This window comes from Oryctolagus cuniculus, chromosome 5 (genome assembly GCF_051225735.1).
Source record: "Oryctolagus cuniculus isolate XC-2025 breed Fujian yellow rabbit chromosome 5, ASM5122573v1, whole genome shotgun sequence".
Lineage (NCBI taxonomy): Eukaryota > Metazoa > Chordata > Mammalia > Lagomorpha > Leporidae > Oryctolagus > Oryctolagus cuniculus.
Window position 1 is genome coordinate 133,914,887 of NC_142871.1, and position 12,927 is coordinate 133,927,813.

Sequence of the window (12,927 nt, forward strand, 5' to 3'; positions counted from 1 at the left end):
CTGGTCTCCCATGGGGTGCAGGGCCCAAGGACTTGGGCCATCCTCCACTGCACTCCCTGGCCACAGCAGAGAGCTGGCCTGGAAGAGGGGCAACCGGGACAGAATCCGGCGCCTCGACCGGGACTAGAACCCGGTGTGCCGGCACCGCAAGGTGGAGGATTAGCCTAGTGAGCCACGGCGCCGGCCCAACATCTACTTTTGGGAGACTTTTACATTTTGATTTTGGGCCAGCATTGGGGAACAGTGGGTTAAGCTGCCTGTTGAGACACTGGCATTCCACACTGCAGTACAGTTCAAGTCCCGGCTACCCTGTCTCCAATCCAGCTTCCCGCTAACATGCCAGGGAAAGCAATGGAAGACGGCCCTCTAGAGCTTGGGCTCCTGTCACCCACATGGGAGACCTCGCTTGAGTTCCAGGTTCCTGGCTTGGGCCTGGTCTAGCCCCGGCCATTGTAGCCATTTGGGGACTGAAGCAGATGGAAGATCTCTTTTTCTAAGTCAGCCTGTCTTTCAAATAAATCAATAAAATATACGTTAAAAATATAAGTTTTTAATTTTTGTTTATTCATTTGAAACTCTCACACACAAACATACCCCCTCTTATCCTCTGGTTCACTCCCCAAATACCTACAAAAGCTAGGGGCTGGCCAGGCCAAAGCCAGAAGCCTGGAACGCAATCCAGGTCTCCAATGTGGATGTCAGGAACCCAAGCACTGAAGCCATCACATGTTGCCTCCCCGGGTGTGCATCAGCAGGAAGCTAGAATCAGGAGTGGGGGCAAGACTTGAACCCATGCTCTCGTTTGGGATGTGGGTATTCCAGGTGGTGTCCACCGCCATGCCAAATACCTGCCCTACTTAGGGAGCGTTAAGTGTCTGCAGAATCCTTCTGATATCCCACAGGCAGCTCAAACTCCTTCTATCCAAACAGAACCCCATCTTCTCCCAAATCCACCCTTCTGTACCAGTACTTTAGTGACCCACATACCCATCTACCCACTCATCAAAGTCTGAACCTGGGTGTGACCTGAGACACCCCCTATCCCACTGCACTTGGGCTGCCAACTTGGCTACACATTGAAACCACCGCAGAATTTTTAAAACTATGCATGTTCTAGCCCCGGTCAGGGCGCCAGATTCTGTCCCGGTTGCCCCTCTTCCAGGCCAGCTCTCTGCTGTGGCCAGGGAGTGCAGTGGAGGATGGCCCAAGTACTTGGGCCCTGCACCCCATGGAAGACCAGGAGAAGTACCTGGCTCCTGCCATCGGATCAGCGCGGTGCGCCGGCCGCAGCGCGCTGGCCGCGGCGCCATTGGAGGGTGAACCAATGGCAAAGGAAGACCTTTCTCTCTGTCTCTCTCTCTCACTGTCCACTCTGCCTGTCAAGAAAAAAACAAAAACAAAAACAAAAAAAAAACTATGCATGTTGGGCCCATCCCCAGAAATTCCATCTGATCGGTTTGGGAACTGCATGAGCATTGGAATTTTTATGTTTTAATTCTCCTGGTGATTTTAATATGCAGCCAAGCTTGAGAGCCACTGCTCTATAGTAAAACAATTTCCAACTGGTAGTAAACTGTTCCTTCTCAACACCTCTTAACTCCACCCACTCCTTTCCATGAGGTCTTCTTTTGTGGACTTACACAACAAGCTCTAGTCGGTTTCCTGAAAGCAGACTAGGAATTCAGTCCTAGAGCCTACAAGCTGGAGAGCTGGGGAGCTGGGAGTCAGCAGAGGTGGGAGGCATCCTGGCTGCTGGGATGGCCACAGGAAGGGACACGGTTCACCAGAGGAGGCAGCAGCACACCAAGGGAAAAAACAGGCAGAGGCAGACGAACAGGCACTGGCCAGGAAAGATCTCGGACATCTGGGCCTCACAGCCAAAGGAAAGGCTGCTTCAGTGGGCAGGTGCCAACCATCGCAAGTGCTGCCGAGGCTCAGGGGACACACTGACACACGGCTGCTGGATTCACTGACTGTGAGGTCACCAGTGACCCGTGAGACAGGTTTTGCTCAAGTGGTAGAGAGGCAAACCTGGGCTCTGAAGAGTAATGGTAGCAAGGAAGCTGGGGAAGTGAATGGAATCTGATTTGGGGGCAAGTATGTCAGGGAAAGGAATGTAGGAGGGGCTACTAGCCTGACAAAGTAGCAGTCAGGAAGTTTTATGAAACAGAGGGGATTCAAGGAAGCTGTGGATTCAGGAGAGCTCAGCACAGAAGAATAAAGGGAGGGGGCAGGCTTTTGGTACAGCAGTTAAGATACTGCTTGGGATGCCAGAATCCTTTATCAGAGTCCCTGGTTCAAGTCTGGCTGCTCCACTTCCACTCCAGCTCCCTACTGGTGAACCCAGGTTGGCAGCAGGTTGATGGCCTAAGTACTTGGGTCTCCGCCACCCACAGGGGAAACCTGGAATGAGCTTGAGCTCCTGGCTTCCGCCCGGCCTAGCCTTGGCTGTTGAGGGCCTTTGGGGAGTGAACCAGCTGAAGGAAAATCTCTGTGTCTCTCTCTGTCTTTCAAACACAATGAATGAATGGATGAATGAATCAAAGATAGACTCCAGGGATCAGCCAGGGCAGGATGGGAAGGCAATGATTCAAGGACACAGGAAGAAGACGACAAACCAGTACCACGGTACTGCGGGGCAGGGAAGCTCCTGCAGAAGGGCTCGTTCCCTAACTAGTGAGGCAGCAGGCAGGGCCGTCTGCTGAGAACTAGGGAATCTGAAGCAGCAGAGAAGTTGTGTACAGGTGTTTTGACAAACGGCATCGGGAATTAGCTGGCAGGAATAAAAAAATTATGGTAAAGCTATAATAATTAAAAGAGTGTGGTATTGGCATAAGAGTAAACAATGAGAGAAAACATTGAATTCATAAATACATGCAGCTTTAATGTAGGACCAAGACAGCTCTTCAAATTAAAAAGAAAAGATCGCTCCACCCAGAAAAGCTCCATGGAAGGGCCCTGTGCCTTCTGCATCGAGGCCCCGACAGCTATCAGCAAAACAAAGGACCGCTGCACTGCGGGGGGAACACATTTTTTCCTACATGGTAAAAACTATCATAAGAAAAAAAAGACAATAAACTGAGAAAAATATTTGCAACTCTCATCAGACATAGGGCTGCTTGCCCCTAAAAGAGTTCCTACAGATTAGTTAGTATAAGATTAGCAATCAAACACAAAAACAGGCCCTTGGTATGAAAAGACAGTTCACAGAAAAGGTATACATTTGGCTCGTAAACATGAAAAGATGGGCCAGATTACTCATAACAAGAAAAATGCAAATTGAAACAACACCGAGCTATCTTTTTTACAATCAGATGAAAACAGAAGCTAAGGCACTGCTGCTGAGCATGTGGGAAATGTTCTCACACATCTCTGCTAGGAGGTAAACTGGCATGACCCCTAGAGAGGATACTGCGGCCCATTTATCTCAGTTATAACACACACTCTGACTGGGAACACCATGGCAGGTTGCATCCTGCGGCAATGGAGTGTCTTCAAAAAGTACAGGAAAAATAGGTACTACGAAAAAACTGTGAGTGGATTTCAATTTGTTCTTACACTAAAATGAACTCTTATAGATTTATTTATTTATTAGAAAGGCAAAGTTAGAGAGAGGCAGAGGCACAGAGACAGAGAGGGCTTCCATCCACTGGTTCACTCCCCATATGGCTGCAATGGCAAGAGCTGAGCCAACCCAAAGCCAGGAGCCAGGAGTTTCTTCCGGGTCTCTCATGCGAGTGCGGGGGCCCAGGGACTTGGGCCATCTTCTACTGCTTTCCCAGGCCATAGCAGAGAGCTGGATTGGAAGTGGAGCAGCTGGGTCTTGGGGGGCCGGTGCCGTGGCTACTTGGTTAATCATCCACCTGCGGCGCCGGCATCCCATGTGGGCGTTGGGTTCTAGTTCCAGTTGCTCCTCTTCCAGTCCAGCTCTCTGCTGTGGCCCGGGAAGGCAGGGGAGGATGGCCCAAGTGCTTGGGCCCTGCACCCCATGGGAGACCAGGAGAAGCACCTGGCTCCTGGTTTTGCATCGGCGTAGTTCCAGCCATAGCAGCCATTTGGGGGGTGAACCAATGGAAGGAAGACCTTTCTCTCTGTCTCTCTCTCACTGTCTATAACTCTACCTGTCAAATAAATAAAAAAATAAATAAATAAAAAAAGGAAGTGGAGCAGCTGGGTCTCGAACAGGTGCTCATATGGGATGCTGGTGGCACTGCAGGTGGCAGCTTTACCTGCTATGCCACAGCGTCGGCCCCTAAAATGAACTTTTACTTTTCCACAAACTTCTGCAAGCACCCTTGTATACTTCCACATAAACAGTGACAAAGTATTAGCACAAGGCTTTCATTATAGTGTTATTTCACCAGTAAGAGGTGGGAAACAAGCTAAAGGCTCATTAACAGGATCTCTTAAATAAATGATGACACAGAAACATGGAACCCCATGCCACAGACAGATGCAGTAGTTTAGGGATTGATGCCGCTGTGTGGCTAAGATGCTGGACTGCTGAGCGATGAGAACAGCCTGCAGAAGGCAGGGGAGCTGCACTCCTGGCCCGTGTCTACGTCAGCTCAGGGGCTGAGAGCACTGCGTGCTTCCGGGACACGGTCTGGGTCAGATGCGGGAGAGAATCTTCACTGAACATTCTGTGCCTTTTCAATTTTGAACTACAGGGGTGGTCCAACTTCTACAAGTAGTTTAAACTGGAGTAAGAACACAGCCCAAACTCACAAACAATAACGTGGAAGACGAGAGGGGGCAGTCAGCGTTTCGTTGCTAAGTCTTTCTGTTTCTCAGAAGATAGGTTAGAGATGCTCACTAACTTCAGTCAAACATACAAGGGAAAAAAGGCAAAGGAAGCAGTAAGATTCTACAGATAGACTTAGGGGAGGTCACGAACAACTCTGGCTTTCAGACCGACAGTCTCCAGTCAGGAGGCGGCTACGGAGTCAGAACCACGCACGGGGTGGGGCCCTGGCCTGGATCCTGGAACAGGAAGAGAACAGGAGTAGAAAAACTGGAACGTTGCCAAAAGTCTGTTTAGTTACCAGCACTGTACCAGCATTCCTCACGTAAGATGCTACCGCAGGGGAAGCTGGGTAAAGCGTATGGGCGCTCAGTAACTGTACAGTCTCTGCAACTTTCCTGTTAACACTGAACTTTTCACAAAATAGTGTGTTTGTTTGTTTGTTTGTTTGTTTTTTAATCTAGCTTTCTGACTAGAAAGTCTTGCAAATCGGGCAGACGTGACTACTGGGGACCACAGGCCCCTGGCACCTCCTCCCCAGCACAAACCCCACTCCTGGATGCCTCTCCTAGGTCACTTCACTCACTCGTACCCCACTTCAGAGACCTGACAGTCTGGTGAGCAGAATCACTTCCTCAAGGATCCATCTCTGACCGCTCACCGGAAAAACTGGGAGCCACCTGACGCAGGGCACGGGGCACGTCTGAGGCGCCGTCTGGCTGGGTGGCTCTCTGTACAGGTGGCAGCTGGGGGTCACTCCCACTTGTCTCCCCAGTTCCATTCCCCTTCCTTCTGCCTGAGTGACAGGCTTCTTGGAACTAGCAATGGGCCCAGCTAAACACCCAGCTTCCCAAGCCCTCCTGCAGCTGTGGTGTGTGTATGACATAATTCTGACCAACAACACGTCAAGAGCAATTTGCTGTGAAGAGCTTCTGTAAAAGCAAGCCTTTCCTAATAAAACAAGTCTAACTTCTACCCTTTGTCCTTCCTGCCTGGAACAGGACTGCTGGGCCTGGAGGTGCAGCAGCTATTTTTGGAGCATCAGAGAGCAGGAGAAGGGGTGAGACAGAAAGTCAGAAGGAGGGGGCCCGCACTGTGGGGTGGCGGGGTGGCGGGGTGGCGGGTTAACCTGCCGCCTGCAACACCACCATCCCATATGGACGCCAGTTCTAGTCCCAGCTGCTCCGCTCCCAATCCACCAGCTCCCTGCTAATGCACCTGGAAAAGCAGTGGAGGATGGCCCAGGTACTTGGGCCCCTCCTACCCACATGTGAGACCCGGAAGAAGCTCCTGGCTCCTGGCTTTGGTTTTGGCCCAGCTCTGGCTGTTGTGGTCATTTAGGGAGTGAACTAGCGAATGGAAGGCCTCTTTTTCCCTCTGTCTTGCCCTCTCTCTGTCACTCTGCCTTTCAAATAAAATCTTTTTAATTTTTTTAAAAAAGATTTTATTTATTTAATTTGAAAGTCAGAGTTACACAGGGAGCAAAGGAGCAGCAGAGGGAGAGAGAGAGGTCTTCTACCCGCTGGTTCCCTCTCCAGATGGCCGCTACGGCCGGAGCTGTGCTGATCCGAAGCCAGGAGCCAGGAGCTTCTTCTGGGTCTCGTACGTGAGTGCAGGGGCCCAAGGATTTGGGCCATCTTCCACTGCTTTCCCAGGCCATAGCAGAGAGCTGGATTGGAAGTGGTGCAGGCGGGACTCAAACTGGCGTCCATATGGGATGCTGGCACTGCAGGTGGCAGCTTTACCCACTACGCCATAGCGTCAGCCCCTAAAACAAATAAAATCTTAAAAAAAAAAAAAAAGTCAGGAGGAGCCTGGCCACTGGGCCTCATGGAGCTGTGGCCCCAGCCCTGGAATGCCACCTCCAGACTCCTTGTGAAGTGAGACATTTAGCTCCTGCTTCCTAAGTCTCTGCCCGCCAGATTCCTGTTGCATGTAACTGAACACAGCGCAAACTAAAACAGGACATAAAGAGCTTAAAGAGGAGAGTGCGGCTTGGCATCAATGCTGGAAAGAGGACGTCGGCAGTCACCAAGAGCATGGGTGACTGTTGGGGCAAGAGGAAGCTAGCTCTACAAGCATTAGCTATTCTCCTCGAAACAAGCTCCAACGACAGCCATTCTTCAAACTCCAGCGGCCGCAGTGGTAGGGAGAGATCCTCAACCAGGCCTGTGTCTGGAGGGAGCACTGGGGCTTTGAGCAACGTAAGAGAACGGTGGCACTCACCCAGCACTGGGGTGAATGCAGTGAAGACGAGGAGTGCACCCTCTGGCGTGGGATCCAGGCAGCCTGGGTGTCAGTGTATACAGGGTGAAGGGCACAGGCTCACCAGGCTGGGGTGATGAGAGCCAGAGGACATGAGGATTAGGGGTCCCTCCCTCAGCAGGTGGTAAGAGAAGAGGACGAATGACAGTACCGCCTTGCATACAGAATGGACAGAGTGCTTTCCCACACAGCCCCACGGCCTCTCCCCTCTGAGCTCCCGAGGAGCAAGGGGTCTACATCCTGGAGGGTGGGCAGGAGCTGACTGAGCTCTTGCTGCCCGGCAGGCAAGGCCTGGGGAGAACAAGCAGCGCCAGGCCTTACAGACCCCCGTGATGCAAGCCTCCTGGGCTCCCCTGAAGAGGGACAGAAAGCCGCAGCAAGGTCCTGACAGGGTCTCGCAGAGATCTGGCCAGAGGATGACGCAGACAGAAGATGCACACGGTAGAAGTTCAGATGTGACGGGGCTAGACCTAGCCAGGCCTCTGTCGGATGTGTGCAGTGGGCTGTGCTGCCGGTCCCTGTGCCCCAGCTTGTGCTAGCAAGTTTTTCACTGTGGCCAGGACAATACTTCTGAGTCTTGGGGTACATACAGTTGTCTCTCTTTCTCTTTTTTCAAACGGTCTTGGGGCTTTCTCCATATGGACTCTGTGCCTCTTTTGTTTGTTTTAAAGATTTTATTTATTTATTTGAGAGGCAGAGTTACAGACAGAGAGAGGGAGAGATAGAGAGAAGGGTCCTCCATCTGCTGGTTCACTCCCCAGTTGGCTGCAACAGCTGGAGCTGGGCTCATCTGAAGCCAGAAGCCAGGAGCTTCCTCCAGGTCTCCCATGCAGGTGCAGGGGCCCAAGGACTTGGACCATCTTCCACTGCTTTCCCAGGCCATAGGCAGAGTTGGATTGGAAGTGGAGCAGTGCCCTTACGGGATGCTGGCGCTGCAGGTGGAGGCTTAGCCTACTGCGCCACAGCGCCGCCCCCCATCTGGTTGTCTCTTAGGGTCAGCTGCAGTTCTGGGCTCTGGCTAGTCATGGCTTTGGGACTAGGGTTTCTAGTTCCCATGCTGACCTCTCCCAGCCTCGAGCTCTCTCTTCTGCTGTGACCTCTTAGGGACACAGCCTGAAGGGTGTAGGGCGCTGCAATCTGCTTGCTCTAAACCCACACAGCTCCCTTGGGCGGCCCCATTATCTAGAGCTCACCTCTATACTGCAGTTCATCCCCGCATGTTGCCAGAAGCCACCGTTTTCACCTGGCCTCTGAATCTACCGTCTACCCAGCACCAAGGCTGCCCACTACCCTCCCATGTTCTCAGCTCAGGCACCTGGGGGAACTTTGACTCCAGGAGCCCTCCCCAGCCCACTGGGCCCAGGCCCACAGCCTGGATTTGCACAGGGTGCTGCCACCCCCTACATTCCTGCCACAAACCCCATTTTCTTCCTTTCTTCAGCTGTAGCACTAAAAACAGCAGAGCGTGACACTAGGGTTAAACTGTACATAAGTGAGAAACCCTGGTGTTTGCTCCTGCTCCCGGTGTTGGCTGTCTCCCCTCCACCCACCGGCACTCTGCCAGCACTGAACCCGCTGCTCAGCAGCTGTGCCCTACTTAAGAGGTCGAAGCAGAGCCTCAGATAAGACAAAGGCCCTGCAGCTAGAAAGGAGGGCACGAGGACAGCAAAGCAGTCCCTCAGCCAATAGCAGGGTCGCCAGCAAGAATTCCTGGCAGAAGGATTCCCTGGGCTGTCCCCATTCTGACACACACGCGCACACACACACACACACACACACGCTCGCAGCACTCCTGTTCCAATGTCCACTGTCTTATTCCCAGAGGAAGCGGTCCTTTGGGGAGCTTGGCTACAGGAAGGACAGGACTCCACTTTCCACTGGGAAGGCAAATTGGGCATACAAAGTCCAAATGACCTGGGGCTCTAGACACGCCTGCTCTGGGATCAGCGCAACCAAGACACTTGGGGCCCAAACCCTGTCCACCCCCTCCCCGCTAGGAGTGAGGAGGAACTCCCTTTCAGGGCAGCCCCCGAGTGCCCAGGAACTTCGAGTGATTCAGGAGCTTCCCCGTGGCCCACTGGCAAAGTGAGGTCTGTGGGAGCACAGCTGCCCACCGGGGCATGAATGGGGACAGTTAGTGTGCTGGGGCTATGCCACCACGTGGCTTGCCTGATGGGCCTTCTCCCTGCACTAGGGCCTAAGCTGGGGCACAGCTTCCATGCACACTGGGCCCTGTGTCTGCTGACACAATAGATCCTCACAACAGCCCTGTGAGTCAGGGACTATTATCCCCCATTGAGCTGTTGAGGAAACTGCAGCACTGAGAGGGAAAGAAACTGGCTCCAGGTCACCCAGCAGGTGGAGGAGAGGATGTGAGTCCAGGCAGGTTGGCTCAAGCTTTGCCACTGTACAATGTGCCTCACACACGGTGCTGGGTAACACTGGACCAGACGCTGGCCTGTCCCAGCCCAGCTGGGGCACTGGAGGCCTGGAAGCTGTCCTCAGTCTGGAGCCATCAGCCCCGAGTCCTGGGAATGGCTGCCAGACCTAGCTGTTTCTGTCAAGACACCCTAGTCAAAGCTCTTCCAGAAACTCCTACCAGCAAACGACCCCTGCGTGCCAAAGACAGACTCACACCCCAGCCTCTCACTCGGGTCCCACCTCTCGCTCCGACCCCACTTGCCCCATGTTCCCGTATCACTCCCTGAACATGGAGGCTAGCCCTGGCCTCAGCCTGGAATGCTGCCCCCTCCACCAGCCGAGGTCTGCTCTCCCTCAGGATCTTCTTGCACCTCCTCTTTCAGGAAGCTCTCCTGGACTCCCCCCATTCTGTCCCTTTTCCCTGTCCAGGGCCTCCAGATGCAATCATCGAATGGAGCTGCACTGTCTGTTAACTCACCACGTCATCAACTCCAGAGACTGCTGAGGCCGGGCTCCAGCACATGGCACAGCGCCCACCATGTAGTGGGTACTTAGCACACACTTGTAGAACGAATAAACGTGCCCAAAACATTAATCCCAGACACACTGTTTTCAGTGGTAGCACTGGCTACTGTATCCATTTCTTGCCTTAGTGCCATTCACATGCAATACTCCACAGAAGGTCATTCCACCAGCTTGTATGTCAGGCTTGGGTTCAAACTCTGGCTCTGGCTCTCCCTCTCTGTGACTTGGAGAAGGAAGACCATAACACTTCAAAGGCTCTCAGCCAAAACCGTGATACTACCCAGGATATCACCTGAGTGGCTGTGGCGGAGGCTACAGAGCCTCCTCTTTACAGTGCTAGGTATACAGTAAGCGCCCAAGAAACAGGATCACCATTGCTGGCTCTTCCTAAGGGACTCTGACACTTCAGTTCTCAAAACCTGTAGTCTGATGGGACCCCAGGGATTGCAACAGACAAAATTCCCCATCTCTCACCTTACCATCAACTCTGAGAAGCCTGGCAGGGAGCACCCTACTCTGGGGACATGCTACTCTGCTAGAGAAGGGCCCGAGCCATCCCCCGTTTCTTGCCCTACCATGCAGTTGATCTTCCCCGGCTGTAGGAGGCAAAGGGGTCAGCAGTGTTCAGAAAAAGGGCAGAGGATGCCCCATGCCGCTGGCAAGTGCTTTTGGAATCGGCAGGGAGGGAGGCCACGGAGAATGGGTTGGGTGAATTCTCCCGACCTTTCCTGTCAATCATTAAACCGGTGCTGACCCAGTGCCCTGGTTTTCCAGGACAGCAACTCCTCAGTGCCTTCTGCTTCCCATTTGCCAATCCAGGTCACCCCACCCTCCTCAGGCTGGATTCACCCCAGTGTGTCGCCTGAGGCCAACCTCAGGCAATGGCCTGGGGTTGGTTTGTTCAGAGACAGCTAGAAGCAGAGAAAGAACAGCCGGGAGGCGCCCTTGCAGCCACAGTTCTACATGTTACTCCGAGTCAGCCCCTGAGCCCTGGGAAGAGCAGCTAAACTAAGGGGAAGTTGTTTCCAGGAGCCACAGAGCATCCTGGAGAAGAGACCAGACAGGCAGCTGTTCTTCACCGGGTGGGGAAAGCTGCAGGTGAGCAGGCCATGCCTGCAGCACAGAGATCCTGCTCCCGCATCAGCTCCCAGCAAAGAGCCCCTGAAAAGCTACAAGCTCTAGAAACAAGAGAAGCTCAATGAGGTGCACACACATGTACCTATGCCTATGTGCGCATGCACACACATACACACACCCCTGGAAAGACCTGGGCGAGCACGTTAAATGGCACTTTTCTCTGAGGGGTGGAGCTGCAGATGATTCTTACTTTCTCAATTGTATCTTCCTGCTTCTCCAAATCCTTTTCTGTGATGCGGGTAACTTTTATGTTACTTTTTTTTTTTTTTTTTAATTTTTTGACAGGCAGAGTGGACAGTGAGAGAGAGAGACAGAGAGAAAGGTCTTCCTTTTGCCGTTGGTTCACCCTCCAATGGCTGCCGCGGCCGGCACGCAGTGGCTAGCGCACCGTGCTGATCCAAAGCCAGGTGCTTCTCCTGGTCTCCCATGGGGTGCAGGGCCCAAGGACTTGGGCCATCCTCCACTGCACTCCTTGGCCACAGCAGAGAGCTGGCCTGGAAGAGGGGCAACCGGGACAGAATCTGGTGCCCCGACCGGGACTAGAACCCAGTGTGCGGGCGCCGCAAGGCGGAAGATTAGCCTAGTGAGCCGCGGCGCCAGCCTTTTATGTTACTTTTATGCCTGAAGGGAGAAGAGGAAAAAGAAAACCTAGTAACACACACCAAGATGCTGACCAGGCAAAGGAAAGGCCTGCCTAGGCCAGCATGGTGGCGCAGTGGGTTAAGTTGCCGTTGGCAACACCGGCATCCCACATCAGAGTGCCGGCTCAAGTCCCAGTTGCTCTGCTTCTGATCCAGCTCCTTGCTAACGCTCTTGGGGAGGCAATGAAGATGACCTAAATGCTCAGGCCCCTGCCACCCACGTAGGAGACTGGATGAAGCTCCTGGCTCCTGGCTTCAGCCTAACCCAGCCCGGGCTGTTGCAGCCATTTGGGAAGTGAACCAGTGGATGGAAGATCTCTCTCTGTTTCTCCCTCTTTCTCTGTTGCTCTGCCTTTCAAATAATTAAATCTTATTTTTTTTTTTTTTAAACAAGCAGTTCAGATCTCCCTCACCAATGTCTCTACGAAGCTGAGGACCCTATACATTCAGAAAGGGCTTCTGCAGTCAGGTTGGTCCTGCTAGCAGGTAGAAGGACACATCGGGGAACTGCTCCAGAGCCCTTCTCTCCCAAGACCCCAGGGGCCATGAGAACTCATGCTGCCACTGCTCCTGCACCTCCCAGTCCCTGCCAGCACTGCCAGCTGCTTTCATTCATTCACTCAACAAATATTTGCTAAGCACCTACCATGATGTGCCAGGCCACATTAGTCAAAGAACGGACACAAATCAAACAGTGACTGTAAACAATGCCTGGGGCTCAGGGCTCTGAAGGACAGAAGCCAGGCACTGTGGGGCACACTTGTACCAGTGGTCAGGGGAGGGTTCCTGCGGACATGGCCTCTGGCTGAGAGGCGGCTGAGCAGAATTCCAGGGCGGTGGGGAACAGGGATGTGAAAAGGCCCAAGGCGGGAGGGCCGACAGTGGAGGGGCAGAGAAAGACCGCGTGGCCGGTGGCTGGCCTGGATGATGCTGGAGATTACTCAGGGTCTTGAACGGTGAGGGAAGGATGGAGGTGTCTGCCCCAGGTGCAGTACAGCACCTAGGAGGGTCCTGAGGGGAGGACTGGGATCACAGCTGCATCTTAAGTTTTAAAAACTGTTTAGTTACTAATTTTTTATTTAGTTGAAAAGCAGAGAGAGAGAGAAATCTTCTATCCACCAGTTCACTTCTTAAATGCTAGCAATAGCCAGGGCTGGGCCAAGATGAAGCCAGAAGTCCAGAATTCCATCCGAG

At 53.0% G+C, this 12,927-nt stretch overlaps 1 protein-coding gene across 4 annotated transcripts in view; it reads right to left on the bottom strand.

Moving 5' to 3' along the window:
• PPARD (peroxisome proliferator activated receptor delta) overlaps positions 1-12,927 on the bottom strand; it is an 85,674-nt gene that overhangs the window by 18,087 nt on the left and 54,660 nt on the right. The window lies entirely within an intron of this gene.